The sequence below is a fragment of the Equus caballus genome, chromosome 23 (genome assembly GCF_041296265.1).
Source record: "Equus caballus isolate H_3958 breed thoroughbred chromosome 23, TB-T2T, whole genome shotgun sequence".
NCBI lineage: Eukaryota > Metazoa > Chordata > Mammalia > Perissodactyla > Equidae > Equus > Equus caballus.
In genome coordinates, this window is record NC_091706.1 from 38,847,183 (window position 1) to 38,873,662 (window position 26,480).

Below are 26,480 nucleotides of genomic sequence, written 5' to 3' on the forward strand. Positions count from 1 at the left end.
GTAGGCGTCCCAGGTATAAAGTAGAGGAAGATGAGCATGGATGTTAGCTCAGGGCAAGTCTTCCTCACTAAAAAGAGGAGAATTGGCAGTAGTTAGCTCAGGGCTAATCTTCCTCAGAAAAAAAAAAAGGGTTAGTACATATTAATATATGCCTTATCACTTCTAAGGCTCAGGGTTTTCTTCCCAATCTTTCACTTTAAAACATTTCAAATCTACAAAATAGCTGCAAGAATAGTACAATGAATGTTATCAATTAATAAATTTTATGTTGATCTTTCTATTCATCCATCTCTCTCTATATAAGCTTATTATTGTTATCATTAATTTGTTGAATCATTTAAGAATAAGTCATAGACTTTTATACACTGCTTCCCTACATCATAATCATAACACAATTATCAAATTCAAGACATTTAGCAAGGATATACTACTAGTATGTAATACACTATTTATATTTAAATATTACCAATTATCCCAATAATACCCTTCAGAGCAACTGTTTTCCAATTCAGGATCATGCATTTCAAAGAAAGGGTTTGAGATTCATGCCCAGGTGGGTCTTTAAGAATGGGTTAGTAAATCACCCAACACCAGGGCACCAAAGGCTGATGGAAAAGTAGAAAAGCAGAGAAAGAAAAGAAGTGAGAGTTAAGAGCACACTGCACAGTAGTTAAGAGCATGAGTTTGCACCCTGTCTCCACCACTGACTGGCCATGTGACCTTGGGCAAGTTATTTAAGCTCTCTGTGCCTCAGTATCCTGATCGCTAAAATGAGGTTAATACTGGTACTTACCTCATTGAGTTGATCTGAGGAGTAAAAGATCTAATATATGCAAGATATTTAGGGCCTGACACTTAATAAATGCACTATAAATGTCAGTTATATTTTATTAAAGAACTTGTCTCTGGTACCTTTCTGATATCGTCTCTAAGCACTTCTTTTCTCCTCAGTGACCAAGGACTGCATGCTGATACCTCCCTGCCAGAGACCTTCCCCTCGACACACAGTAGACTTATCCTACCCTCAGTGGGCTCCAGGCTCCAGGCCTCTCCTCACCTCAGCTTATCTTACTCTTAGACTCTCTCCAGCTTTCACTATTACTCCTACCTGAAACTAGAAGTAAGAAATTCTTACATACAAAACATACTAGCCTGTTATGTAGTGTTTTGTCACATTAGTAATGTTTCACTGCTGAGATACAATAGTGACAACTTAATGAATATATGTGAGTGGGTAGTGTGTTACTTTGAAATACAGTAAGACATGGGTGAGTGGTTAAGAACACTGAAGGATGAGAATGAGAACGAAATAACTGGCTTCTATATTCAGGGGCTAAGCATTTTAATTTAGCATATGTTACAAATGCTCAAAACTGCACAAAACCTATGGGAGGTAAGGAACACTGGGTGTAACCTCCTGTCTCTATGGAACTTACAATCTCTGTAGAGATAACACATACTCATCTAGGAACCATCAGATAATGATACTGGACTGTATAGGATGAATCATAGAAACTGGAGTTCCGAGAAGGGAGAAATCTCTATGCACAGATAATTCATTGAAGAACAATTTTAACCACAAAGGCATTTCCCAAACTTCTTCAGGAAGTCCAAAGCTGCTCAATGATAACAAATAAGGTAGGGTCACGGAGAGATCCATAGTCAAATGGCTTTGGGAAACCCTAATACAATGACGTTAAACATATCTCTTTATTATAGGTCTTCTCAAAGTCTTTAAAAGTGCAAATGTGCATAATAAATCTCCCAGAGGAGCAAATAATATGAAATATATATTTGTTTAGGGTGGTTTTTTTTCTCATGGACTCACCCAAGACTGGTATACCAAGGAACACTCTTTAGAAAATAATAAGCTAAAACGTGAAAGAAGAATGAGCACGCGAATGAGAAGGAGACAGTAGAGTGTAGACACGGAAACAGAAAGGAGTCATGATGTGTACTGGGGGAAATAAAGTCAGGGCTGCCTGCAAGAAGGGACTCTGACCAGAAGAAAAGGAGAACACAGACTTAGAGGGCTGCTTTAGTCAGCCTGGAGGACCTGATTTAACAACTGGACATTACGCATTCACCAATGGCTCCAAATCTGGCTGCACACTAGTGTCACCAGGAAAGCTTTTCAAAAATGCTAATTCGTTGATGCCACCTCAAACCAAGTAAGTCAGAAGACATTGCTACAAGTGGCCTGCTGACATGCATCTAGGGCTCTGTGCTGCAGGTAGTGGTGCGCCCCACTGGAAGCTGAGCTCACCCAAGATTGATCTGGTAGAGACAGGGAGAAAGGCTGGAGGAGTACATGAACCAAATGCTGGACAGACAATAAGGAGGAGCCCACATGGTGATAAATGACAGCATAAAAAGGCAATAGTTGTGCCAGCTCTGATAGCCTAGTGGTTAAAGTTCGGCATGCTCTGCTTCAGCAGCCTGGGGTTCAGTTCCCCAGTGCGGAACCATACCACTCATCTGTCAGGAGTCATGCTGCGGCAGTGGCTCACATAGAAGAACCAGAAGGAACTACAACTAGATTATACAACTATGTAGTGGGGCTTTGGGGAGGGAAAAAAAGGAAGACTGGCAACAGACGTTAGCTCAGGGTGAATCTTTCCCAGCCAAAAAAAAAAAAAAAGATTTTAAAAAAAGGCAGTAGTTATAGAAGCCAGTTAGAGTAAGACTGAGGATTTTGTAACTGGTTGATAAAGATTCAGGAGATCTAGTTTAAAAACGAGGAGGAGGTCATATAAAGATTATTTTTGTGACTCTATTCCAAAATGAGTTACTTCGTCCCAGATAATAAACACATCAAATCCAAATCCAGATTAATGAAGATTCCCACAAATCATGCAATCTCCCACCACTTTGCCCTCAGGAGTTCAGCTTGAATCTACTAAGTTTATCCCACAAAGAATATAACTTTCACACCAACACTCTTCTAACCTTAGTCAGCATTCAGGAATGTTGGCCACAAAGTATGGAATCACCAGCATTACTCATTTCATTTTATCCCTGCATTAAATGGAATCATATTTATACCCTGAGAGATTTAAAAATGTCATATTCCTTTCTGTACCACTCAGTGCCCTGAATTCCTGGACATGCAGCCTCGATCTTGCTGCCCACCCACTGGGCACTCCTGATAAAATGTTATTAAAAGAATACAGTGCTCTGAACCACCTCATAAAGATGTAAAGATATATTAAACAGCATTCTCGAAGTTTATATTCTAAAGTCCCATCAGTCAGCTATTGTACATCAATTATCAACTAATTAGTAGAGAGTACTTATGCTGACCCTTCTGTTCTCTCTTGTAATCATTTGCCAAGTTAACTGAAAGCTGCTCTGCTCCACAGAGACTCTTAGTATAGCAAGAGTGTTAAATAAAGTTCACCAACAATTAGCCTAGAAAACCAAAGAGGAAATGTAAGCACATTTTACTGCTTTTCCCTTGACCAATTTTCTAACAATCCCAGGGGAAGAGAGCAGATACATTTGTTAAATAAGCAAACCATTACTCTGAAAAGCTGAAATACCAGTACAGGCACAGTTGAGTAATTTATTGTTCACTGATTGGGTATTTGTTTATCGTGTCCCTACTCTGCCATAGTATATACTGTAAGGAATATGGATACATAGATCAGTTAGAAAATTCTTGCTTATTATCTAATTTAATAGGCTTATCCATGGGATTCATCTGTAAAAATATATGAATTCAAGGTGAAATTATACTTACTCTATAAAGAGAAGACGTCCATAAACATAAGAAAGGAAGAGAGGAAGTAAGGGAGGAAGGCTACTTTAATGGGAGAAAACTGCCTCAGTTTCCCAAAGACCATGAATAGGTCACATTTATTGAGCACTACCTGTGGGCTTGGTGCTGTGCCGTACCACTGGAGTCCTAGGCCATTGGGTTAGCTCTCAGAGAGCTTCTGACCAAGTTTTTAACCCAAACATGAGACAATTAGAAAACAATCTTAAACCGAATTGCCATAATGCTGAGCAATGAAAGCGATCAAACAAGAAAAACATCTGTATAAACTGGAGGAGCCCTGGTGGAGTAAGTGAGATTTGATCTGAGCCTTTTAATGGCTGGAGGGGAGAGGGCAGTACAAAGAGTGGGCTGGCCAAAGAGAAGTGAGGAGAATGTGCTAGGAAAGTGGTATGGAGGCAGCGTGAGGAAATAGTGAAGAATGAAGATGTTAGCGCCAGAATGGCTTCACTTACCAGCTGTGTGACCTTGGGCAAGTTCCTTAAACTCTCTGTGGCTCTGTTTCCTCATCTGGAAAACGGGGGTGATCATTGTACCTACCTTCATAAGGCTGTTTGGAGAACTAATAAGTCAATGTATGCAAAGCACTTAGAATAATGTCCAGCACATAGTAAATACTCTATAAGCCTTAGGCATTCATGTTATTATTAAAGTATTATCAGATTACACAGGACCTCCAAGGCCAAGTTCCCCCAAAGAGCTACAGTAGGTTTTATAAGCATGGGTATGAAGTAATGAGGGACTATCAAGAGGACAATCTCACTATTTTCAGCACACATGGAAGCAGATCAAGTTAGGAAGATGTCACTATGATCTCAGGATGCAGTGACAAGGCCTGGGCCAGGTCAGGTAAAGACAAATACAGAGAACAGAGTAACTCCAAATGACCTTATAAAGAAAACAAATAAGAAGGTTGTTGAAGGGCCTATAAGAAATACTAGATTCCAAGCCCCTCTCCATAAATTATGATCGTGTTTTTTCTAAGCTGCTTTTCCCCCCTAAGCCAACCAAAAGCAGAGATAGAATGAGAAATGGAAAAGCTGCCTATTGGTGAGACCTCTCCTGTGTGGAACAATGACTGGGATCCCTCCGTTAGAGAGTAGGTGTTCAACAAATATTTGCTAAGTGAATGAATAAAAACATGACTTTTAGGGCAATTCATAAGGCAACTATAGTTCAAGGCCACAAATGAAGTTGAGAAATTCCCTGCTAAATGCAAGTTGTGATGTTGAAGAAAGAAAGACAGAGATCCCTGCTGAATACAATTGTTGATATATCCTTGTCTCTAAATTCCTGAAGAGCTGGAAGTACAATTAGTTTGCCCCCTCTCTCCATACTCCCTCCTGCCACACACTCACACAAACACACACACACACACTCTCACAGTCAACATGAAAGGAGTATAGTCTAAGCTACTCAATATAAATCAATGGAACTTTTTTTTCAGGACCTAAGAGCTGGTTCTAAGGGAAAATTCCATTTGATCCTTCATATTAGAGATAACTTCTCAGTATCTAAAAGGCACAGCCTACAAAGTCATCATTAAAAGCTGCTAGAATACCTTTGTTTCCCTTCAAATTCCTCAGAACTGTCCAAAGAGAAATATACTCCACTATAAACTTTCTGTTACACATTCTACATGGGCTTGCAAGTCCAGATCAGTGCCCAGAAGCATCAGACCCAAAGAAAAGGCAAATCCTTATGAGAGATTACATTCTCTTACATTAAAAATTAAGTCCCCATACTTCTAAGAGCCAGAAAGTACCCAGCTTCCTACACCCAGAAGTCACCCAGGGCTGTTCAACTGTCTCAACTAGATACCCTTTGCCTCTAGGCTGTAGATTCTGGACTCATGCTTCGAAGTCCATTCAGGAGCCCAGGTATATGGCAAGAAAATTTGTTGGACTATTATTTGTATTTTGTGCTCCGTTGTCCTAGGGGGGTTATTGTAAGACACTGCTTGATTTCATCCTCTCTTCTAGTCCTGTGTAGAAGCCTAAATCCACTGAGATTATCCAGGCGCTCTGAGTGCCTCTGAGGCAGAAGCCAGGATAAGGTGAGACTGCCCAAATTCTGGGAAGAACAGCAGTTTGACAGTCCCCTAAGTACTGAGGCAGCTCTCAGGGAAGGCAGTGGGGGTGGAGGGCATGGCTGCAGGGCAAACATGCAAAGGCCAGGCTCTAGGTCCGGGGACTCCCAGCTCCAGCAAAGCTTTCTGTGACCAAGCAATGCAGAAGCAGCAGACTTCTAGGCATGGTCATGTGGGCTTGGTCAGCAGGCATTTCAGGAGTAACCTGACGCATCAAGAAGCAGAAAAGCTCTTGGAATGTTCTGCTCTGTACAAAGACCCTGGGATTTTTGTCTAAACTTGGCAAGGTGTTGGGCAGTCCAAGCAACAATGACTGGATTAAATTTCCTGTTTATCAGCAAGATGGGGTCTCATTTGCTTTGAATTAAAGGAAATAATTTAAAGAACTATTTCTTATATACATGACTTGGTAGAGTAAGTCACACCTACTACAGATTCAGTTAAAATTGGAGAGATAGAAAGGCTGAAATGTGTTGAAAGAAATCAAAGAAGACACAAAGAAATGGAAAGATATTCCGTGCTCTTGGATTGGAGGAATTAACATCGTTAAAATGTCCATACTTCCTAAAGCAATCTACAGATTCAACGCAATCCCTATCAAAGTTCCAACAACGTTTTTTACAGAAATAGAACAAAGAATCCTAAAATTTATATGGAACAACAAAAGACCCCGAATAGCCAAAGGATTCCTGAGAAAAAAGAAGAAAGCTGGACGTATCACCCTCCCTGATTTCAAATTATACTACAAAGCCACAGTAACCAAAACAGCATGGTACTGGCACAAAAGCAGACACACAGATCAATGGAACAGAACTGAGAGCCCAGAAATAAACCCACACATTTGTGGACAGCTAATATGTGACAAGGGAGCCAAGAGCATACAATGGAGAAAGGAGAGTCTCTTCAATAAATGGGGTTGGGAAAACTGGACAGCCACATGCAAAAGAATGAAAGTGGACCATTCCCTTACACCATGCACAAAAATCAATTCAAAATGGATTAAAGACTTGAATGTAAGACCCGAAATCATGAGACTTCTAGAAGAAAACATACGTAGTACGCTCTATGACATTGGTCTGAGCAGCATATTTTCAAGTCCCATGGCTGACCGGGCAAGGGAAACAAAAGAAAAAATGAACAAATGGGACTACATCAAACTAAAAAGCTTCTGCACAGCAAAGGAAACCATCAACAAAACGAAAAGACAACCTAACAATTGGGAGAAGATATTTGCAAACCATATATCAGATAAGGGGTTAATACCCAAAATAAACAAAGAACTCATACATCTCAACAACAAAAAAACCAACAATCCAATTAGAAAATGGGCAAAAGACCTCAACAGAGATTTGTCCAAAGAAGATATACAGATGGCCAACAGGCATATGAAAAGATGCTCAACATCATTAGCTATCAGGGAAAGGCAAATCAAAACTACAATGAGGTATCACCTCACTCTGATCAGAATGGCTATAATTAACAAGACAGGAAACAATAAATGTTGGAGACGGTGTGGAGAGAAGGGAACACTTGTTCACTGCTGGTGGCAGTGCAAACTGGTGCAGCCACTATGGAAAGCAGTATGGAGTTTCCTCAGAAAATTAAGGATAGATCTACCATATGATCCAGCTATTCCACTGCTGGGTATTTATCCAAAGAACTTGAAAACACAAAGGCATAAAGATACTTCCACCCCTATGTTCATTGCGGCATTATACATAAAAGCCAAGACATGGAAGCAACCTAGGTGCCCATCAAGGGACGAATGGATAAAGAAGATGTGGTATTTATACACGATGGACTACTACTCAGCCATAAGAAATGACAAAATCCGGCCATTTGTGACAACATGGATGGACCTTGAGGGTATTATGCTGAGTGAAATAACTCAGAGGGAGAAAGTCAAATACCATATGATCTCACTCATAAGCAGAAGATAAAAACGACAAAAAAAAAAAACACATAGCATTGGAGATTGGACTGGTGGTTACCATTGGGGAAGGGGGGAGGGGGGAGGGCAAAAGGGGTGATTAGGCTCACATGTGAGGGGATGCACTATAATTAGTGTTTGGGTGGTGAACATGATGTAATGTACACAGAGTTTGAAATATGATGTACATCCGAAAAAATAAAAATTAAAAAAAAAGAAAGAAATTATGTCAGTAAAAGAGACAACATAGATTATGTATCAATTCAGTTCAATTCAAATGACATTTATTGAGCATTGATTAAAAGCTTGAAATTTTACTAGGTGGTAAAAATACAAAAAGAGGGGCCGGCCCTGTGGCCGAGTGGTTAAGTTCGCGTGCTCTGCCGCGGCGGCCCAGGGTTCGGATCCTGGGCGTGGACATGGCACCGCTCGTCAGGCTACGTTGAGGCAGCGTCCCCTATGCCACAACTAGAAGGACCTGCAACTAAGATATACAACTATGTACCAAGGGGGATTTGGGGAGATAAAGCAGGAAAAAAAAAAAAAAGATTGGCCACAGTTGTTAGCTCAGTGCCAATCTTTAAAAAAAAAAATACAAAAAGAATTAGAGATATGCTTCTGCTTTTAAAGATTCTCAGCTAAAAGGGATAACTAAAATATGTCAAAACCAAAAAAAAAAAGAAAGGCTGAAATGTCTACCCTTTGGCTCAAACAACTTGTCACTGTATAAAATTACATAACATTAACCAAACTACCAAAATATAAAAAAAATTGACATCACAAATCTCAACACACAGGCAATCTGGCTAGGGCCTATATACTGTAAGTTCTCTTCTGTTTCTTTTATTTAATGCCATTTTTGAACTTTTAAGAGAACTAGAGTAATCTAAGCCTCTATGTAAACAGAATTGGAGCATGACTTAGCATTAAAGTAAATGTGACTGTTTTATCCCTTCACCCTACAGGTGCTAATTCAGACCACTGTATCAACAATAACTCTTACCTAACAATATCTGAAATTAGGTCAAACAGCAAGGAAGAATACCATTTCCAAACCAAATTCTTTTTCATCAAAATGAAAAAGCAATCATAACACAGATTGATGCCAGTATGAAAAAAACCCAAATTAAGAGTAGTGCTTATGTTCTCCCTAAAGTAATATTTTTTAAGGAGTAGTATTATTTATCTGAATTTAAATGTGAAAGTTGAAAATAAACGTGAATAAAAAGTTGACTGCTATATTGAGTTGAAAACTTATTTCCTGAGTAATACACAAATTCTTGGAAGAAAATTAATAACAAGTCATATGCAACATAAGATTCTGTGGCTTTCAAAGTAAACGGAAAGGAGAAATAAAATTCCTCCCCAATTCTCCAAGGGACAAGTGAGCAGAGGTCTTGATTTGGTGGTTAAAGTGCCTCCTCTTTTGATCGCTCCAGGTGAACTAAATTATGAACTCTGCCAGAATTTGCTCTCCTCTTTGTTCTAAACATCCCATAACAAAACAAAAATAACAACGAAAGGCAGAAGTCTCACTTTGATCTTCTACAAGGAGAGAAACATGAACCTTGATTCAAATCTACAGGGTGGAATAAAATATTACAATAAATCCCTGTTAATTATTAGGGTATTATTGGCTTCTTATAATGAACAGAAAAATTAAGAAATTATCTCTAAAATATTTTCACTGAGGAAGACTGTTCATATGCTAACCTCAGAGAGATCATTCTGACTCTAAATTTTCAAAATGGAGCCAATATAATTTGCTTCCAAACAAACCCACCCTAGCTAAGCGTATGAGATTTTGGCACTTAAAGATATGCATGTTTCAGAGTCACAGTACTTTCAGAGATCAAATTATGTTTTTAAGGCTGAAAGATTAGTGAGAAAATAAATCACTTTTGCCAAGTTTCACAGGTACCCCTTCCCTTTCTTCTCTCTCATAGCCATTAACTACTAGTTAGCCAAACCTACTATCTAGGTACTCGTCTTGTGAGATATCTAGAAAAAAAAATAATAAAGACAGGTATCTTTTCTTCGGTCTTCTTCTATCAAGCACACAGAGCTCTCTATGGTGAAACCATCTAAACATTCAGAAGAGATTTTGCTCCCTGTTTGGAATTCTAAGACTAAGCCAACGAGAAAAAAGGCAATGTACAACTTCTTCCTTCCTGTTCAAACACAGTGAACACCTTTGTTTGGAAAGATTTTTCCCACTACCTTCTTTCAAAAATGTGTCAATCAGAGTGGTTTGGGGGAGGGTGGGAAGATACAGCAACCGGGATCATGGTTATTGTACCTCAGGGGAGAAGGTAAGGGGACGAAGATTGAGAAATCGTGCCCCATGAATATTGGTTGTTCTGTCATCTGATACCAGCAGCACAAAGAATTCTAGTAACACCTCCGTCCAGAGGAGGAAAGAATAGAGTCCGAAAGAAATTTGTAAAGAAGACGTATAATTCAACTCAACTAACTTGTTTTTAGCCACGTAGCCTTGAAAAGAACAATTTTACCTCAGAAACTTGGCAAATATAAACTGATTTTTTGATAAGTTTTAACACGTATTCTACTAAATGCGTGAAGAGAGTGAAGGAGAGAAAGGCCAGGTATCTCAAGACAGGGAGGTTGTCAGGTTTCTCTTTTCTGTGTCATTTTTGTTTAGTCGGTCAAATGAAAACTCAAAACCATATAATTAGACGGTTGTTTATACATGATTAAGCATGAGCTCATTGGACTTTACATGCCAAAAAGTCAGAGATGTGGTTAAGGGCAAGAAGGAACTATTAATAAAAGGAAATAAAGCTGTAATACATTTTTCACTTATGAATAAAAATAATTCAAAGGTCTCTAGATGGAAAAAGAGAGAAAAAAATCAACCATGAGTAGGGGCAAGAAACCAGATAATTTTATAAATGGTTAGAATTCATGAGACATAAAACACAAACCACGGGTAAGAAAAAGCTTTTCCTCCTCTATGATTCTAATCCTATTTTTGTTTCTCGTAAACATAACTCACAATGAGAACATAACAAAACTTACCTGTATTATATTTCTTTAGAATTGCTCTGGGAAATATTTAAGCAAGAACATGTTGTTCATTTAAAAGAGTTACTTGTTCTCTTCATAACTGTCTTCACCAGTAATCCTCTCTGGAGAAACTAATAGCTGTCAGCTCCCTTGAAAAAGGCAAGCGTCCTTTCATTTTCCACAAATGCTGAATTTTTCTTCCCAAAATGAAGTGAGCCCATCGAAGGCAAAGTCTAACTGACCATAACCTTCATAAAGGTAAGGCAGACCAGACCCTCCCAGATCCCCCAGAGAATCTGTGATCTTAATTTGGGGCTCTGAAAAGTGGTGAAATCAACTGCTCATAGAGATCAAACACCAAGCTATGAATGAGGTCAGTGTGCAAGACTTTCAGATGACAGAGAGAACGAACTGACCCATGATCAGCCTATTACTCCACCTTAGGCAAGGTTTTCAAGTCACTACAACAACCTCTCCCTAATGGGAAAATATACCAGGACAGGTCACCTCTGGAGTACACCCAGGCAAATGCAAAACGAACCCTAGAGGTGGTTCACATGTGTGTGCTATTTTCTACAACCAAACAACTCTGGCTTACCAGTGCTGTGACTAGTACTTTCACACACGACTGCTATGATAGTATATAGAACAGCCCAGAGATGAGAATGACACAATCTAAAAGTAAAAATTAATAAAGCCCATAGGAAACCCAACACACAGTCCTTAAGACTCAATCTAACAATGTTCAAAAAGCTAATAATGCCTAAGAAGCATAAACATTGATTTTTACAGCCTGACTGAAAACAATGTCTCCAATTCCCAATCTGTCAGAAGGCCCGTCCATCTCAACCTTCACTTCCCTCTCCTCCCCTTCTCCCCTCCCCTCTTTCTCTCACACATACTCTCTCACACACACACACACACACACACACACACACTATGCACTATGAGCATCAGCCAGTTCTTATTTCAGATCTATCTTCAATCCTATACATACCCGGTAATTGGAATTTGAACAGAATATACTTTATTGAGATCTATACAATAAACCAGAAAATACAGCAACTCCTAAAAAGCTCATTTCCAAAAAACTAAGATGATCATAGAGTGCACATCTGAAAAGACATGGATATTTAAGACAAAGCACAATACTCACAACTAATTTAGCAATTTTAACCTACAAAGCTTTATATATTACTGTGAAACAGAATGAAGGAAACCTCACTTAAAATGAAGTCGGGAGGCCAGAGAGGGGAGCCCTTACACATGACTACTCAACCTCAATTACAGACGCCAAACAGGAAGAATCCGTCAATTATTACCCCAGCAGGAGGAAGGAAGATTTCCTCCTTGCCCAGCAACTCAGCCAATGAGAAACCATCACCACCCTGAATTCTCACTTTCCACCAATGAATTTTTGTTCAAAACAACCCTTCCTCAGTTCCTCCTTTTTCTCTATAAGGTAACATTCCTCTCCTTTGTTTGCCGGACTTGCTTCTTGCTTTTGCTATAGCCTGCTTGTTCCCAATTACAATTCCTCTGCTATTCCTGAATAAACATTTTCCTGGTGAAATAACCATTTTGTTTAAGTCAATATTATCTATGTGTCTTGCATGAAATACATACTTTGTTCTAAAGATACTTTTTAATGATTGATGTAATTTGGTCAAATAAAGTGTTTTGTTTTTTCTTTTTGAGGAAGATCAGCCCTGAGCTAACATCTGCTGCCAATCCTCCTCTTTTTGGTGAGGAAGACTGGCCCTGAGCTAACATCCGTGCCCATCTTCCTCTGCTTTATACGTGGGACGCCTACCACAGCATGGCTTGCCAAGCAGTGCCATGTCTGCACCCGGGATCCGAACTGGCAAACCCCGGGCCGCCGAAGCAGAACGTGCACACTTAACCGCTGCACCACCGGCCGGCCCCCAAATAAAATTCTTAACATATTCATTTAGTGTTAAAAGCCACACAAAAACTGAGGAAAAAGTACACTTTCACAAAACAAACTCTTTATGAGCCAGAAATTCCTTTTTTTCCTTTAGTGTTGAAGGAAGGGGGAAAATCTTGCTAAAGTAATAAATGTTGATTATTTGAAACAGTTTACTATCTACTATAGTTCCAGATAAGAAATGTGATAATTTATTCTTAACCAATGTGTGGCATGTAACTCAAAAGCACTTTTCATCAATAATTAATATTAATAATTAACAAGTATAAACAACAAAAATACCTTTTGGAAATGTTTCAACCCAGTCCTTTCCTCATTCCACAGCCTGCCTATGCCCCGCTTTCCCCTCTATGTGGGGTTAATAACTAAACTTCCCTCATCTCTGACATGCAACACTACCCAGCAGCAATCTTCCCAAGAATGCGCTCACAAATGCACAAGACTGAACAGAATAAAAGTCTTATCAAAGTCTCCTGAGTCTGGCAAATGGATTTCTAAATTAGCAGCTGCAGTTACAATCCACTCAATGGTGAATTAGGATTTTCTCCAGTAAGAACAGAATCCCGAAGAAAGTTCAACTCCAACACCTATTCTCGAACCTACAGATGGAATGTCTTAGGTCTTTAATTCAGGGATTAGCCTAGTAATAAAAATTAAACAGTCCTCTTGATTAACACAGTGGAAGGGGAGGATAATGCAAAAACTACTCATTTAAAAGAGGCCAGAACCAAGGTACTAGGATTTTATTTGGCACTCATTCTGAAGAGTATTCAGTTTCACTTTTTAAAACTACATTGCTATTCTTTCTCCATTTTGATTGTCTGTGGAATAGTGTCTCCAGAGTCAAACACATTAGCTCTTACACCAAATCAAAGGCCTCTCACCATCCGCCTCTTCCTTTTCTAGCCACCTTGCCCTAGCATCTGACATTTAAAATTTTAAGTCCACTGAAATTCATCTTTTGACCATTCATTCTTTCACCAAATTGAACATTATGCAGCTAATATCCTAAATTCCTAAAGTTCTACATCATGCTATATTTTAAATTCTTACAGCAAATACAAATTCTATAATCCTTAATTCCCTCCTCCATATACCTCCATTCCATACATTACCATTATTCTTCCTGAAAAGTGATCAGAATCACCAGCAAAAGCAGCTCAAGCATAAGTTACTCATGTTCACAGGCTGTTTGGTCACTGACATTTAAGAGTTAGAAGTAAGAAGCCCTCCCACTGGGGAGCTTCCATAGGCACTGTCTGTGTAAACGTTCGGGGATAAAGGTGTTTACATCCTTTTCTTAGCTGGGGGCCTCAGCCAGCTGTGCAGAGCATTTTGCATACATTTCCAGGGCTACCTGCTCTTTGGTTTCATAAAGTACACGCAGCAGGAACATTCAGGGACTGCTAAGACATTCAGCAAAGGCTGGTGTGCAGAGAGGAAAGCATCTGACAAATGCAGCCTAAGAAACAATGTCTCCCTTCAAGTGGAACTGCGGGTGAAGTCAGCCAGTCCTGGCCGGTGCGAACAATACTGGGCAGGTCATTAACTTGCCTGGTTCAGACGGCGATGAGCTCACCCACCTTTCTGGAAGCGCTATTTTAGCTGCTGAGTTTATACAAATAAAACCCATAATTTTCTAATGGCTAAACTAGGAATGTGTTCGAAAATAGCTAACTCTGAGAACGCTGCAGAAGCAACACAGGGAACTCAGGAAGGTGCGCCTGCAGTCCGTTGTTCAAGTCTGCACTCATCTTTATAATCGCTACATATGTATTACCTTGAAAATAAGCAACCACATAAGCAAACCAGGACTTTTTTTAAGTTACATAGTTACTGCCGCATTGTGTTTTCTCCCTCTCTTTTTTTCTTTTTCATAGCAAAGAATAAGTTAGTCAGTAGTTAACCACACAAAAGAGTTAACATTTAACTTGAACACTGGGAATGCTTTAGCTCTCAATCCTTCCCCCTTCTTCCTTATTATAGTGAAAACAGATTCAGGAAAACTCTTAGTAATTTTCGCTGATCCTAGATGAGATCTGGCTACATCGGCTTCCCTGCTGCACTCACAGAAGGTCCCAATTCCTTCATACACACTCCACTCCAGGCAGCACCAAACCCCTGACCACCACTTCTCACACTCCAACAACCCTCCACCCCATCGCCAAAGATCAGCTCAAATGCCACCCCCTCCTTGAAACAAACCTTCCAGATTCCTGCCTCCTATCCCAATTTTATGGTGCTCTATCCACTGCCTAAATTCCCAGGTAATGTTATTTTTGCCTCTTTTGTGCTACTGATCACTTCTACCTTGTGTATTAGCCGTACCAATAGCTTACCTTGCCCCTTAATGTGCTGTTCCACAAGGATAGGGAATGTACTTATCTGTCTTCACTCCCCACCCCTCACCCCCAGAGTACCAGTCCTGCAAAGGCAGACACACACTAAATGTCTACGGACAGATAATAGCCACACCACACCACACCAGTAGCATATTTTAGTACAGGGTCTCTTTCCACAAGTAGGTGGGAGGAGGGCTAAAAGGAGAACAATATTTTATTATTTAAAACAGAGAGATTGTTAGGACGCCCAGAATAGGGCTGGAAGCAGGGCTGACTCTTTTCTGTTGCACCAGCCATTCCTAACCTGTTCTCCTGTGTCACTCCTCAACAGGCGGCCTCTACACCTTACTGCACACACAGTTCCTCCCTATTGATGCAGCCCTCTCCAAACTGCTTGACTTGTCACCTGTTCTGTGATGCCCTCCATGGAAACAAGAGTATAACAAACCTCTCTCTCCTTTCTCTCTTCTTCGCTATTCATAAGTACCACAAAGGAGATGTAGCAGTTACCTAGCTATCGACATGGTGATCATATTTCCTCATCAAGAACTTACTACTATTAATAATAATAAAAATCTATACATTAAAAATAAAATGAGAGCTAACATTAATGGAAGGCTTATTTGGTACCAAGGGAGGATGCCTGGCTCTATACCTGGATTAACCCATTCGGCTCACACAACAATCCTGATTATTACCATCCCATTTCACAGAAGAGGCAACCTGAGGTTCAGAAAATGGAGGAACTTGATAAAAGTGAGGATTCAAACCCAGACAGTCCCACACCAAAAACACACACTGACATCTACGAACTCATACATCCTTAACCACCATTCTCCACAAGTCTGGACAAATACTACTAAAGGAGAGGAGATACAACAATTGGAAACTGATTCTCCTCCTAAAGCTGGAACAAACACTCACCCATGGCCTCCAACATCTTGTTTTCCATATATAAGTAAGAGTCAGGAATGATACCTTAATTTGTTCTGTGTAGGGGCCATAAATGGTGTCATGCATGCAAGTATAAGTAGATAACACTATTCTAATCTTTCCAGTAGTGGTTAAATGTCTATTATATTATCTCGCTCACTTTCAGGAATTTTTGGTATATAACATGAACTTCGTTTGTTCATTCACTCATTCAGTGGTTAAACTGCATGATAAGAGCAGGTAAAACGGAGAACAAGAGAATGACAACACAAAATGATGTCTGATAAAATAAGGTAAGATCAAAAAGCTGTCAGGACACTGAAGAAGAGGTGACGATGATGATGATGATGGTGATATTTAGGAATGTGATATGAAAATACTCAACTGCATAAATCTTACCATAGAAGGGATTTACTAATTTCCTATTCATTCAACAAACAGTCTCAAGTGTGCACAACTCATCAGAATATATATTAGAGACGTGAGAACATGATGTGCGCACATGAGCACAAAGACAGTTACACAATGTGTCAGGTACAACAAGAAGTAAATATGAGGTACCTTAAAGGGACAACCTCCCAAGCAGGCCCAACATTTTGTAGGGCCCCTTTCTATTAGAAATCAACCTACCTTAAAGACAATACAAATAAAGCCTTAAAGGTGGTCTTGTCTAAAATTCTGCCTCAGTAACCGAAGATTTCATCTTTCAAAACCGCACTGACCTAAAAGCAGAGTATAACCAGCCAACAACTGTCCCCAGGCATGTGGCTGCTCTCTGCTTTCACTGTGCAATAAAATATTAACATAGGAGGAGAGAGATGTGGATGTATGGGTGGGCAGGGTCAGTGGTATGGAGAGGGGTCTATGCCAAAGCCAAGTCAAAAGACCAGGAGGCCAAGTTTGCTCGGAGCTATGCAGCTGCTGAACTTGAGCAAGTCACTTAGATTAAACCTCCCTGTCAAGCCCAGCTTGGTGAGATCACATAAAGAACTATCTATAGCCTGTCCTGGCACAAACCAGATGCTCAATAAATGTTAATTCTCCTTCCTACCTGCAGATCACATCTGAAAAGCTATCATCACTCATAATCTAAAAGACTACCTTTAAACCAGAATAGATGACGAAATCATTTCGAGGGTTTCACTCATGAGAAAAAGATGTATCTCTGCTCCCACTGTGCTTTGAACTCACAGATTTATATGCCAAGAAGGACTAACAGAAATCATGTTTCCAACCTCCTTATTTTACAGACGATAAAACTCAAGTCCAGAAAGGTAAAGTGACTTTCCCCAGGTCATACAGTTAATGGCACAGTCAGGACAAAAATCCAAGTAATCAGGTGCCCACTTTCTACTGTATTCTGCTACTTTCATTGGACTGTCAGTTATAAATGATGCTTAATGGTGCAAATACCTGTGAGGTAGTTAAAAATGTCTTTTGCCTTCAAAATAGAATAAAAATGGCAGATGGCAGACTCCTCCTACACAATGAGCATTGAGTTTGGGACAGGAGTGTTCATGAAGAGATGAAGAGCTGGAAGAGAAAAGGGGTAAGCACAGAGGAGAATGAAGGGAATCAAAGATGAAAAGAGACACAGAGACTCCCCACTTCACAAATGTGCCTAAAGATCAATTCCATTTCAGTTCACAAATTGAATCTGAAAACTCTCCCAGACAGATTTCTCTCCCCCTTTTGTCTACAAACCCAGAGGATACAAGAGCCATCACTCTCCCAGATCAGACAAAATGAAAATACAGGAGAAAAGAGAAATGAGATTATTTACCTCCAACGGTTTAAAAAAGAGGTGAAGTTTGAGTTTGCTCAAATCTCCTTAAACCTTAGGTTTTAGCAGAACCACTGCTGAACCACAGGTTTTAGTGGATCCAGCGCCTGCTTATTTATCTGCCAAATGTAAATCTGCCATGGAACCAATGTTCAGGCTGCTCAGGGACAGCAAGCACCTCATTAAGGAAAGGAAAAAAATCTAATTTAAGCATATCAAACTTGACAGCATAATTTTTTAAAAGATTCCCATCTCAAAGAAAGTTTATAAGCAATGAGTGAGGCTATAAGGCAATTATTTCCTGGCATAATAATAATTGCAGAACAATTGTCCAATTAGCAGTTATGAACTGAGGGAATTTCTTTGCATTGTGGCCTTACTCTCTTTGTCTTTGTTCTGAAGAAACATTCTGCCTTCAGGAGTACAAAATAACCAAAGGGCTCTTCATTATGTCAAAGAGTTTGGATGGAGTCCCCATGGCACAGGGACCTTGCCTGGTAATGAAGCATAAGGATCATCTGTTCCTATTTAAACCTGCTCATACCCTCCACAGCAGGGGAGAACCCTGACTGAAGGCCCCAAGGAGAGGAGAACCTTTGGAAGGTGACAGAATCAGGGTCATTTTGGGTTAAGACCCTCAGTCCTCCTTGGGCCAAACTCTTACCTAGAGGCCTCTCAAAAAAAAAAACAACTAGAAACATAAAAACATTATATAAAATTCTATTCAGTAAGTATTTATGAGCTTTCCAGTTAATGCAGGTCTTATACACTTGGAAACCAGAACTTCAAACCCTTCCAGCCCCAAATCTCACCTGGTCAACCAACAAGTTACACAATTTTCTTTCCACTGCCCTTCAAACCTCTAGTAGTTGCTTTCAGCAGCTGGTAAAAATTCTGCTTCCTCCAACACCTTTCAACCATAAAAGGTGTGTGAGCCTCAAGAAGGCAGAATACAGCTCAACCAAAGGAAGAACTTTCTAGCAAGCAGAAGTGACTGGGAACACTTGGTAAGGCAGAGTTCTTGTCCCTGAAAGAATGTAAGGAATGGTTGCCAGGATGTTGCAGAGAATGTGGGGGGTGGAGATTGGAAGAGAACATTTCTAAGGTCTCCCAACTCTTTATAACACCCCAAAAGGCTTAAAACACAGTGGCAAGTTTTACATTTTTATGTAAATTATGAGAATTTTCAATGCCCCTATCTAAAGGCTATTTTTGTGTGTGTGTGTGCTTCCAGGCTCCTACACTAACTATGTGACCTGAAGCAGGTAAATTAATTTCTTAAGGCCTCAGATTTATCATCATTTAGGGATTAAGTAATCTCTCAAGTCTCTTCTAGCTCAAACATTTTCTGAATAAACATCAAGTTTACTCTCTTTCCTTTTTACCAAATTAAATTTCAAGAATTCTATCTACCTATAAAATTTTTCAAAAGACTCTGCCAAAAATCACTATACATGAAAAGAAAATCCAACAAAGTGACAAGACACAATATAAATGGCAAAAGCAATAGGTTTCCTATATACTGTCAATTACGAGTTTCAAAATATAATGAAATTTTTTTAAAAAATTAAAAATACCTAGGAATAGTACGTAATATGAATACAACTACAATTTTTTTTCTGAAGACATGAGTAAATACATACTATATACATGCTCCTAGATGAGAAAACTAAATATAGTAAGGATGTTGATTCTTCCAAAGTCTTTCATAGGCTTAATGCAGAGTTTCTCAGGCTCTGCATCACTGGCATTTTGTGTCAAACAAGTCTTTGCCTTTTTGGTTTGTTGTTGTTTTTTTCTATTGGGGGGGGGAGTGCCCTGTGCACTGTAGGATGTTGACCAGCATCTCTAGACTCTACCCACTAGATGCCAGTTGCACTCCCACAAGTTGTGAAAACCAAAACTAAGTTCTGTCCAGATGTTGCCAACTACCCCCAAGGACCATCACGCAGGTGGAGAACCAGTGGTCTACTGCAAAGCCCTAATAGGCTCTTCCTATTCACTACTTTGACAATGGATTCTAAAGTACATCTGGAAAAATAAACTATACTAACAGTCAAAAAGACTTAAGAAGAAAATAATTATAGAGCTACGGAAGTAAAAAATGTGGAACATAGAAGGAAGACTAGTTAAACTGAACAAAAAGAACAGATGCAAAAGGTCTTGACCTCAGATATATAATAACAACTAGTGTACAATGGCATTACAAACGAGTAGGGGAAAGGAGATTGTTCAATAAGTGGTAGTGGGGCAAATGTTTATTGTTTGGGGAAAAAGATCAAAGCTAAATCATTATTCACATTATATGTACTGATTATCTATTGCTACATAACAAACTATGCCAAAATTTAGGGTCCCTAAAACAGTAATTTATTATTATCTCCTGTGGTTCTGGGAGTTGACTGAGCTCAGCAGGGAGCTTCTCACTTGGGGCTTCTCGTGCACTGCAGTCAGATGTCAGCTAGAGCTGAAGTCATCTGAAGGGTGAAGTGGATGGACATCTAAGGTGGCTCACTCACATGCTGACTGTCAATGGGAGCACCGACACATGACCTGTGCAGATGGCTGGGGCTTCTCACAGTGTGAGGCTGACTTCTAAGAGGCAGAAAGAAGCAGCTTTCAGGCTAGTTAATGACATGCCTACAACAGGCACAGCATCACTTCTGCTATATATTATTGGCCAAAGCAATCTTGGGCTCACCCAAATTCAAGGGGATAGTGAAATGGACTCTACCTCTTGACAAGGGAGTCACACCACAGAAGAGCATATGGAATGAGAGAGATGGTTTCAGTCATCACTGGAAAATACAATCAGCCATAATATACATAAAATAAATTCCAGGGAAACTAAATAATAAAAATAAAAAATAAAACAACTAAAAGAAAATATATTCAAGGTTTTCTTTCATTTTGGAATGCAGAAGGCAAAGATAAACAGACATAACTGCAAAAACATTTTAGCTCAAAAAGTACCATAAACAAAATGAAAAAGCAAACAAAAGACTAGCAAAATACTAGCATTCTACATAAATGCTTAATATATAAAGAGGTCTTACAAATCAATAATAAAGACAAACATTCCTATGGAGGAAAAAAGGCAAAGGACATAAACAGTTCACAAAAGAAGACTCCAATGGACAAGCCATAAAATAGACACACTCAGTGTCCTGCTACCAGAGAGTACAAAATGTGGCATAGCAACTTGGTAATACAGTCAAGGGTATTTAAAATGTTCATTTAACCTAATAATCTAGCATCATTTTTTAAGATATTTGCAGTAATATAATTTAATATAAAAGAAGCAAACTTGATTAAATAAATATAATACACTTCCCACACACATAAAAAAATCTCTGTACATGTACTTAAAAATCATATTTTCAAAGAGGACTGAAATACATGAGGCAAGTTCATCACATAATGTGAAAAAAGAGAACACAACACTTTATTTACACTATTATCCATCACAAGATAGTCACACATGTTTATTTCCTAGAATGTTAACAATGGATATCTCTGTGTCTGGGGATTACTGGTAGGTGATTTTATTTTATTCTTTATTTTTTTCAGTATTTAAACAATTTTCTACAGTAAGTATGCATTGTTTTTATACTCAGAAAAAATACGTTATTTAAAAAAAAAAATACTAGTACTGATGGGCGAAAAACTGAAAAGGTCACGTTACTAAGTAACTGCCGAAAGATTAAAAAGTCAGTTTAAAAGCAGGAGAATAAGCATGATTGTGCAGCCAGTGACATCAGGGGCGATTACACCTGGAACCACTGACCCATTACGCGGCCTATTTGGTCTGCAACCCAAGCTCATGACTCAGCCGTGGCGCAGATTCTCATGTTCAGTGTGACTGCTTTATAAACTTTTCTTTTTCCCTTTTCAATATTTAGCCCATTTGTTTTCTTTGCTGGGCTCAAAATGTTTCTGTTTCTGTCTTTAGAGGCCTTTCAAACAGTGGCGGTGGAATATTTAGGAAAAATTTGTACTCACACATGGGAAGACATTGGCTTCTGCTATCCTTTAACCAAAAGCCCTCCTGAATTTCAGAGGGTCCTGTCAGGTACAGCCTCTACTGCTCCTTTAAACGGAGGGACAAGGATACTAACTCCCCAGTCTCCCAGTTCTCAAACAGGAGCATGCACCAGAATCCCCTGAAGGGCCTGTAAAAACACAAAATGCTGGGCCCCACCCCAGAATTTCTGGCTCAGTAGGTCTTGGGTGGGGCCTGAGAATCTGAATTTCTAACAAGTTTCCAGGTGATGCTGATGCTCCTGGTCGAGGGATTCCCACTTTGAGAGCCACTGCTCTAGATCATATGAACAACCAAGTATCTTTCCTCTGTGGGCTACAGCTATTCATTTATCCCTACTATTCACATTAAGAAATCTTATCTGGTATTCGTTAACATAATCCATAACCCAAATAAATCCTCATTCCAGTTTCAGATGGAGTAATCCAGTCAAAGAAATAAACTCCAGCAATGTATGTAAAGATCACCTTTTCTACCATCTCTCTGCCATCCCCCTTAATTGACAACTCTCATACCTTTAGCAGCCCCAAGCCTTCCTTCACTCTTCCACTCTCCCAATAACAAATAAGCCCTCTCCAATGTTCCCAGAAATAAGGTTCTTCCCTGTCTTCTCCCTTCTTCCACTATTCTCTTCCAACACAGATTCCTCTATTCCCATTCCTCTGTTTGTCTTCACTTACTATTTAGCTTATTAAAACCCAAGAACAGATAGAATGGAGTGGCAGTACTCTGGGGAAACATGAGATTTCTTTCTTTTCAGACAACACTACATTTTTCTTAATAGGCAAGAAGAAACAGAAGCACTTAATCACACAAGCATTAATCATTTTTGTCCCTGTTATACATCCATCCATCTATCCCTCTATCCATTCAATACACATTTACCAGGAATCTACTCTATCACAGGCCCTGTGTTCGGTATTAGAGAACTTGGAGCAAAGGTGGGCTCATCTGAGAGAGTATGGGGCAGAAGGATGCTTCATGGACAAATAGAGTAGTTTGCCTGAATGATGTGAATTCAGACCTGAATTTTATGTCCCTTAAAACCCACTGGCAGACATCTGAAATACCTTCTTCAGAGCTTCATTCCTTTGATTTCATGCCATTAAAATGTACATGTCCTTGTTAAGGGTAGCCCTCTAAGTTGTCAAGGGTCACTTACACCTAAGTGTAAATAAGTCTCAAGCCCTTATCTATGAGGAGTGCCCTGGATGTCTTGGAGAAAGAACAGAAATGCTTTATAAGGAAGAAAAGGGTATAGGATGGGAGTCTTGAGGGTACGTGAGACAAACTACATCCTTCCCTGGTTGTGACTTCCCTGAAGGGTGTCCCTGAAATGCCCTTCCCCACCCTCCCCTGAATATGGTACCACAATGGTTCTCAAAATATGGTGCCTGGACCAGCAGCATAAGCACCACCTGGGAACTTGTTAGAAATGCAAATTCTCAGACCTCACCCCAGATGTACCGAAACAGACATTTTAGGGGTGGGGCTCACCCACTGGAATTTTCACAGGTCCTTTGGGGAATTCTGATGGACACTCAAGTTTGAGAAGCACTGCTCTAATGTCTTATCACACTGCCTGCCTCTCTACCATTAGTATGTACTATTATTATGAGTCTAATGATTTGTCAGATTCCTTTATTAGTAAAAGAATATAGTTTTCAGAAAGGTGCAAGAGGAAATTATAAGCTACTCATTGAGAGCTAAGCTCTGTGATAATGGGGCAGAGAGTAAGTGCCTGTGGCTGAGTAGGGAGCCATTGGCTACAAAGGAAGATGGTCATTGATAAAGGTCTATGTTAACAGCTCTGTTAAGGTAAGTCCTCTGCCTCTCAAATTGGTGCAATTTGTAGTGACCACCAAAGCAGGAGTGGTTTTGCTTCTCTTTGCAATTCTCAGAGCTCTCAATAGGGCATGTCTTAACACGCAGTTGGAAAAGGTCCGCCCTGTTGCACAATGAAATGTTCATCTCATGTTATTTAGCACCCTTGGTCTCTCTTTGGAGGGGAAAGGAAGGGAGGAAAATGTTTAGTTTTAGAACCAGGGAATGATTTATCATTCAATGAAACAGCACAGATAGAGGCTTAAATCAAGTGTGTGGAAATAATATGTTGTTATTACTAGTCTTAACTCTGCTAAATTATAACCTATAAACCCTGCAACGCTTGACTTTAAATATCCCATCCACGTTTGCAGGAAATCTAAATGGTTATTTCCTCCTTTATTGCATGCATTACAGGAGGATTTACTGTTGCTTCCACAAAGCATATATGAGGAGCATGTTATCCAGGATGTCAGTGTAACCAGGCACGATTGATAAGCACACAGCCCACATCACATATGTATTCTGGGAGCCTTTATGTGCAGTTAATTAGTTTAGCTATTGCTTTCATGGTTCATTTAGAAGCTTCATGCTTCATTAAATATCAATAAATTTTATCCTCAAAAAACCTTTTCAGTAAAAATACGATTGTCTCTTCAAGTGATAATCTTGTTAATGGATGTATATATTCCAAGCATGTCTATCAGGACTGACAAAACTCTGAATTGCCATGGTTGCAGTACCCTGAAGTAATATGCAAATTTTATTCTATAGTTTAAAACACATGCCTCATCCACACATATTTTCTTACAGTAGGGAAAAAAATCTTTTTTAACTTTCCAAAAACGATGCGTCTTTTAAGCTTCTATTTTTATTTCGTCAAGAATGCCTACTTATGTTTCATAAGCTCCTTTTATCCATTACATCAATTTCAAGTTCTCTTTATTGGAAAGACAAGCTTTTAGCAACTTTTCATAGTGTGAAAGAGAAGTTTTCAGGAAACATGTTCTTCACTGCTCTGATACATGTGTCCAAAGAGGGCAAGGGTCACAATTACTGGGCTTATCCCATCCAATATTATAGTCATTTCTATCAGAGAGTGATCTGGGCTGTTCACTGAATGCCAGGAGCTGGGGGTCGACTGGGGAGGGTAAGTATGAGAAAGGAAGAGCTTCATCTACCTAAGCAGAAATAGGGCCTTCTGATACATTCTATCTTGCCTTCCAGGTGCAGCTCACGTATTCTCTGTGGAGACATCCCCAGCCTGCTCAGACGGGGAAGTTGTCACTCTTTTCCTCATTTTCCTTATAGCACTTTGTTAACGCTTCCATTATAAAATGTAATATAATGAATTATTGTGTTATCCATTCATTCATTCATCCATTCATTTGACAAAAATGTATTTCTAAGGATACAATGTAAACAAGACAAGATCCACTTTTTCATAAAGTGTGCATCCTAGTGGTCAGGAGATGCACAATAAAACAAAATAAATGAATAAGATAATTTCAAACAAGGATAAGTGTCATGAAAGAAAGAAAACAGGGAGATGGGATTGAGACTATGAGAGGGAGGGGGTTACTTTGGACTGAGTGACAGGAAGGCCTGTGAAAGAGAGAGCTCATAAACTGGGATGCAAACGGTAAGAAGAAACAAGCCATGCAACAACACAGTGCAACATCCCAGGCAGAGGAGGCTACAAGTACAAAGACCTGAAAGCTGATCCAGCTTAGCATGTTGGAGGAAGGAAAAGAAAACCAGGCTGGCTGGAATGTACTCAGCAAAGGGGAGCATGGTACCAGATAAATTTGGAGATAACTTGCCAATCTTTTGGCTTTAGACTATGAGCTCCTAGAAAACAGACCCTGTGTGTTACTTGAGTTTGAATCTCTAGTCCTTAGTCTCATATCTGACACATGGTCTACAAACGTGTGCTGAATAAATGAACCAAATGAGCCATTTCCCAAGGTCACATATGAAACATTGGGGATTTTTTTCTATCACTTTGTACAATCTGCCTCCTCTCAGCCACTCGTTCAATATGGACGATCATGTTCTATCCTTTCTGTGCAAAGATAGCATACCATGGACTCTTAATGCTGGAGACGGAGGAACTGCAGAAGGTTTATTTTTTCCTGAGGAAGAGTCACCCTGAGCTAACATCTGTTGCCAATCCACGCCCCCTCCCTACCTTTTTTTTCTCTTGAGGAAGACTAGCCCTGAGCTAACAACTGTGCCAATCTTCCTCTGTTTTGTATGTGGATCACTGCCATAACATGGCTGACAAGTGGTGTAGGTCAGAGCCTGGGATCCAAACCCACAAACCTGGGCTGCCAAAGCAGAATGGACCAAACTTAACCACTACACCACGGGGCTGGCCCCAAGAAGGTTCTTTTAGTTATTTTTCCATCAGAGATCATGAATTTGTACTTGAAGATCCATATGGTTTTACTGATGGCTCTTGTGATCAAGAGCGAAATACATTCAGGAGGGGAGAACCAGGAGTTCAAAGGGCAACCCGACAGGGTTTTAAAAAGTAGCTCAGAAGAGCTCAGAGCCATGTCCTGGGATTTATTTATTTATGTAGTACTTGAATTCACCCAAAAACGGGACAACCAAGCATGAACATTAATATTAATGTCATCACTGTCATCATCATCATCATCATCATCTCTTTGAACACAAAATAATATAAATGAACTTTCCCAGCGAACTTTATTATCATGATAGATGAGGAGAAAGAGGAAAAAGAGACAGCCTACTAGAAATACTTTCATTTCCACG

General features: G+C 39.6%; 1 protein-coding gene across 3 annotated transcripts in view; it reads right to left on the reverse strand.

The window, feature by feature from the left end:
• Nucleotides 1–26,480, reverse strand: part of GLIS3 (GLIS family zinc finger 3) — a 446,896-nt gene that overhangs the window by 306,242 nt on the left and 114,174 nt on the right. The window contains exon 1 of one of the 3 annotated variants that reach the window (XM_070248275.1): nt 10,837–11,190. The exons of the other annotated variants lie outside the window; for them this stretch is intronic. The gene's annotated coding sequence lies outside the window, so the exon portion shown is untranslated. Of the gene's footprint in view, nt 1–10,836; nt 11,191–26,480 lie in introns of those variants that run through there. 3 annotated transcript variants of the gene reach the window in all.